Raw genomic sequence first — 5,924 nt, 5'->3', positions numbered from 1 at the left:
CCTCCGTCTTCTCTCTGTTCTGCTCTCAGGATAATCTATTCTCTACTTTGGAGGGAGCATAGGATCTATGTGGTGTGAGGACACTTCGTGTTTTGCTACTTGCTATACCTTGTCCATATCCCGTGATCTACAAATCTTCCCACTTGAACTCCTTCCTTCTGATCTCATGGATGAAATACTGTTCCTGTAGCCTAAGAGAAATATCCCTCTGCTGTTAAGATCTTATTTGTTCCCACGTTTATTTTCTCAGTCTTTCTTGCCATATCTTCTGAATTTTCCCCTCTGATTATATAATTATGTATATCTCATTCCAAAATAAAAACAACCAAATAAAACCACAGGAAACAAAATCATTTTTTAAAGGAATCTGTCTCTTCATCTGTTACATATCTTCATCTAGCTACTGCTATGACATCTCCTCTACTCTTCACGGTCAGCCATCTAGAGTCATAATAATAATGTATATTTTCCCCACCTTTTAAATATGACAACTGTATTGAAATATGAACCACATATCATTAATCCATTTAAAGCGTGCGATTCAGTGGCTTTTATTCACAAAGTTGTGCAATGATCCCCACTATCTACTTCCAGAATATTTTCAGCATTCCCAAAAGAAGGCCTGTGCCCACTGGCATTCATTCGACCCTGTGCCCATTAACATTCATTCAACCATTTGTATGGCTGAACAGTATTCCATTGCATGTATTGACCACATTTAATTTATCCATTTATCAGTTGATGGACATTTAGGTTGTTTCACTTTTAAGCTACTATAAGTAGTGCTACTATGAACATCCATGTACTTTTTTTTTTGTACAGGTATGTTTTCATTTCTATTGAGTATAGACCTAGGAGTGGAATTGCTGGGTCCTATGGGAACTCTATGTTTAAGCTTTTCAGGAACTACTCGACTGTTTTCTGAAACTCTTTTCCCCACCTTTTTTCCCTCCATATGCAGTCTGCTTCAACCTGTGGTCTTACTTCCTAGTTTATGGGGAATCTCTTTCTCTTGGGTTACCAGTAACTTCCATGTTGCCAAATCCACTAAGGGCTTTACAATACTTCTTTAACTTTGATCTCTGTGGCTTTGACCTTCCTAACCTCTTCTCATAAAAAGCTCTGTTCCCCTTTGGTTTTCAGGACAACATTCTCATCTCCTGGGAAAGCTCTCTTTAGTCTTAACTCATTTTTTTTTTTGTTCCTTTAATCCCACTTGGATGCCTCTCTCGTGTTACCATCAACTTTGTCTTCTCACTGAGCACACTCCTCCCAGATATTCGGTGCACAAATGACTCAAAATCTGTAACATCACCCCAGATCTCACTTCTGAGCTATAGGATGAAGTTCCCTACACAGATGCTCCATATACATTTTACCCTCAAGAAAACAGTGCTGTGCCTATCACCTCCTCTGACTCATTTCTCCATGAATGCAACCAACATCCACCCTGTTAGCTATTTTCATCCAGCTGAATGAGAATAGCTGTATATGATGAAAGATTGAAATATATTATTGATGAGAGTGTGTTGTAAATACAAGGTATAGAGACTTCTTAAAAATTCGGAAATCACTTTATTATAGTATGAATACATTGAGAGAAGAAAACATGACTATTTTTTTTAAAATCTCTGTTTCCCTAGTAACTGGCAAGGTGTCTGAAATATAGACATTCAGTGATTGTTGGTTGAATTAATTTATGTTATATAAATGTCTATAATTTGTATATACAGTTGACTCTCATTGTTTGTGGTCATTACAGTATGTTCTATAAAGTCACCAAAAACACTGGATTAGCTGAACCATTGGCTAGGTTCTTATGAGCCCCCTGGTTACAACATTTTTGTCAGCTGATGAATATGTGACCTTGTTTTCTGTGTGTTTCTGTATAGAGACAGCTAACTTCATACATATTGTTGATTCATTCACCTTGAACTCATGGCCAACAGCACTCTAACTCATGCCTGAATGAAGCTTCTCTAACACACATATTATCTCCAGAAGGGACATCAAGTGTCCCTGCTTGTGCTTAGGGACACAAGACAGCACTCCAGTACTGTGATTTGGGGCCATTTTCACAGCAAAGCCAACAAGAAAAAACACAAACATGCAAAAAACATGATATGAAATTGACTGCTCAAAGGACACATGTTTACAGGATGAACTGAACCAAGAATTCACAGTGTAACCTTGTTCATCCTCAGCTGAGAATGTGTCCGTTAGGTGATTTAGATGTTTCCCCACACTGCACATGTCTGTAAATGACTGTGAACACACCCCAAGCATTGATGCTGCAGTTAGAAGTACATTTTAGGGAGTAGGCAGACAGGTAAATATAGAATCTTCATATGATGGGGATCCACTATATATAATTCATATATCTATATAATGTGCTAAATTATGTATAAAGCTATAATAAATATAATAGATATATAATATTTTATAAACTATGCTGTAAGATTATACAATTTCAATATCATAATTTCTAATATTTTATAATAGTCTGTGATTTTATATGTGGTAAATATATAATGATATAATTTATAATGTATGACATATATGAGTTATATATGTTATAGTATATAAGCAGATCTCACCAATTTACATATAATTATTTACATTGTATTAGTCTGTTCTCATGCTGCTAATAAAGGCATACCTAAGACTGGATAATTTATAAAGATAAAGAGGTTTAATGGACTTACAGTTCCACATGGCTGGGGAGGCCTCACAATCATGGTGGGAGGCAAAGGACGAGCAAAGGCACGTCTTACAAGGCAGCAGACAAGAGAAGTGCACAGTGAAGTTGAGGAAAAGCCATTTATAAAACCATCAGCTCTCATGAGAACTCACTCACTATCATAAGAATAGCATGGAGGTAACCGCCCCCATGATTCAATTACCTCCTTTGGGTCCTTCCTATGACATGTGGGGATTATAGGAACTACAGTTCAAAATGAGATGTGGACCTGAAACTATAAAAATTCTAGAATATAATGTTGGAAAAACCCTTCTAGACATTGGCTTAGGCAAGGATTTTATGACCAAGAACTCAAAAGCACATTCAGTAAAAACAAAGATAAATTGCTGGGACTTAATTAAACTAAAGAGCTTTTACACAACAAAAAGAACAGCCAGCAGAGTAAACAGACAACCCACAGAGTGGGAAAAAAATCTTCACAGTCTATACATCTGATAAAGGATTAATATCTAGAATCTACAATGGACTCAAACAAATCAACAAGAAAAAAAACGAACAATTCCATCAAAAAGTAGGCTAAGGACATGAATAGACAATTCTCAAAAGAAGATATACAAATGGCCAACAAACATATGAAAAAATGCTCAACGTCACTAATGATCAGGGAAATGTAAATCAAAACCACGATGCGATACCACCTTACTCCTGCAAGGATGGCCACAATCAAAAAGACAAAAAATAGTAGATGTTGGCGTGGATACAGTGAAAAGGGAGCACTTCTACACTGCTGGTGGGAATGTAAACTAGTGCAATCACTGTGGAAAACAGTGTGGAGATTCCTTAAAGAACTAAAAGTAGAACTACCATTTGATCAAGCAATCCCACGATTGGGTATCCACCCAGAGGAAAATAAATCATTATATGAAAAAGATACTTGCACACGCATGTTTATAGCAGCACAATTTGCAATTGCAAAACTGTAGAAGCAACTCAAATGCCCATCACTCTATGACTGGATAAAGAAACTGTGGTGTATGTATATGATGGAATACTACTCAGCCATAAAAAGGATTGAATTAATAGCATTTGCAGTGACCTGGATGAAATTAGAAACTATTATTCTAAGTGAAGTAACTCAGGAATGGAAAACCAAACCATATGTTCTCACTCATAAGTGGGAGGCAAGCTATGAGGATGCAAAGGCATAAGAATGACACAATCGACTTTGGGGACTCAGGAGGAAAGGGTAGGAAGGGTGTGAGAGATAAAAGACCACAAATAGGGTGCAGCATATACTGCTTGGGTAATGGAGGCATCAAAATCTCACAAATCACCACTAAAGAGGTAATAAATGTCTAGGCACTTAAAAAAAATTTGGGTGGGGACACAGCCAAACCATATCAGTTACAAATTTTGTGTATGTAAATTATATTTCTATCTATATGCATATATTTAACTAATTACACATATATATATGTTTATGTGTACACATCTAAGGGATAATCACATATTCCTGAGAAAATAAAATGCATGGCTCCTGTATTAGGTGACCAACCATATGATTAGATCACCTTGATTGCTTAATAATATCTTCTCCCTCTTCTTCCTAGTTTCTCCTTCAGTTTCTTACTTCAGTAAATGGCACCGTCATCATCCAGGCAGAATCCAGGAAACATTCCGATCCTTCCCTCCTTCTTATCTCTTATATCCAAAGCATCATTGAGGGCTTCTTGATTTTGCCTTCCTGACATCACTCTGTTCGATAAACTCCTTCCTGTACTGCCACAGCCTTAGTGCCACCTTTACTTCATTTGTATTAAGGAAAATATTATTCAAATTGCTTTATCCTCTCTCTACAGTTTCCTAGTTATTAATAAATCCTCCACTCTGAACACAGTGTGGCTTTTAAAAAAGGACAGCCTGGATCAGACCACCTTTGCATAGAATATTTCAGTGGCTTTTCATGGTCCCTACCTTCAGGTGAAAGTCCGCCTCTTCCATAGGACATGCAATCTGTGCAGTGAGTTGTCAGATGAAAATTCAGGAATGGCCAGGTATGTGCAAAGAGTCTAACTCAGAACCTTTGGGGATGCCACCTCCTGGTTGATCAGAAAAAGGAGGAATGATTAAATGGATCAAGACCAAGAAGAGGCAATCCAGTGAAGTTTAGGAAACCAGGAAGAAAGTGCTGTCAGAGGCCAAAGGAGAGAGAATTTGAAGTGATTCGGGGTTTAAATGCTTCCAAAGGAGGTCAGAATGAATGAGGATTTGTAGTCCCCTGGGTGTAGCAGGTGGGAGGTCCCTTGGGGAAACAATTTGAGAAGAATAAAGCACCACCTGCCTGCTAGGGACTGAAGAAGGGGAATTTAGGAAATGATGAGATGAAATATAGATTATCCCACCGGGACTCCTGATGGAAGAGAGAGAACAAAGTGGCCAGGGAGGATTCAGGACAGAGAGGGGTTATAAGAAGCACAGGTGATGCTGCCTCATAATTCTGACTTCTCAAAACTCCAGTGAAGCTGCAAAAACACCAATCATTCTTCTGCTTAAGAGCTCGGCTAAATTCCTCCTGCTGTAAAAATATCTTGTATAATTTATAGCTTTTTGCACTTAAAATATCATTCATACAAATATGAGGATTTCTGAGGCGAGAAGTGAGAAGAAATATTTACCTAAGCATGGCCAATAATGAGTTTTATATTTCTGATGTCTCTTAAAGTGAGATGAAAGGTTGCACTTTTTATCTTGAAAAATGATCTCAAAGCTCCTTCCAAGAGATTCTCCTTACCTAATAGGATTGTGGCTACCTGCTATTTTATTTCTTTTTCTTCTCTTTTTAAAGGAAATATCTGGTATTCTTCATTGCTCAAGTATTGATGAACAGGGTGTTTACTAAATAAATTCATAGAACATAGAACTGGAAGAGGCAATTGTGAAAACTTGACTTAGTGCCAAAATGTCCCTCCATTTCCAGCTACTGTGATTTCTTTATTGAAAACCAGAGACTTTGCAAAGGGAATTGTCAAGCAAGTTACCTAAGGGAATCCATCTATAGCAATGATGAAGAACACCAGAATTGGCATCTGATCTTTCCTTTTCCTTTCAACATATAAAGAACATAGTATTCTTTTTGAGGTCACAATTGCAACCATCATGACACAGTTGCAGTTTTCCTTTCTTTCTTTCTTTCTTTCTTTCTTTCTTTCTTTCTTTCTTTCTT

Source organism: Hylobates moloch, unplaced genomic scaffold (assembly GCF_009828535.3).
Source record: "Hylobates moloch isolate HMO894 unplaced genomic scaffold, HMol_V3 SCAFFOLD_7, whole genome shotgun sequence".
NCBI classification, from domain to species: Eukaryota; Metazoa; Chordata; class Mammalia; order Primates; family Hylobatidae; genus Hylobates; species Hylobates moloch.
This window is presented reverse-complemented; position numbering follows the sequence as displayed.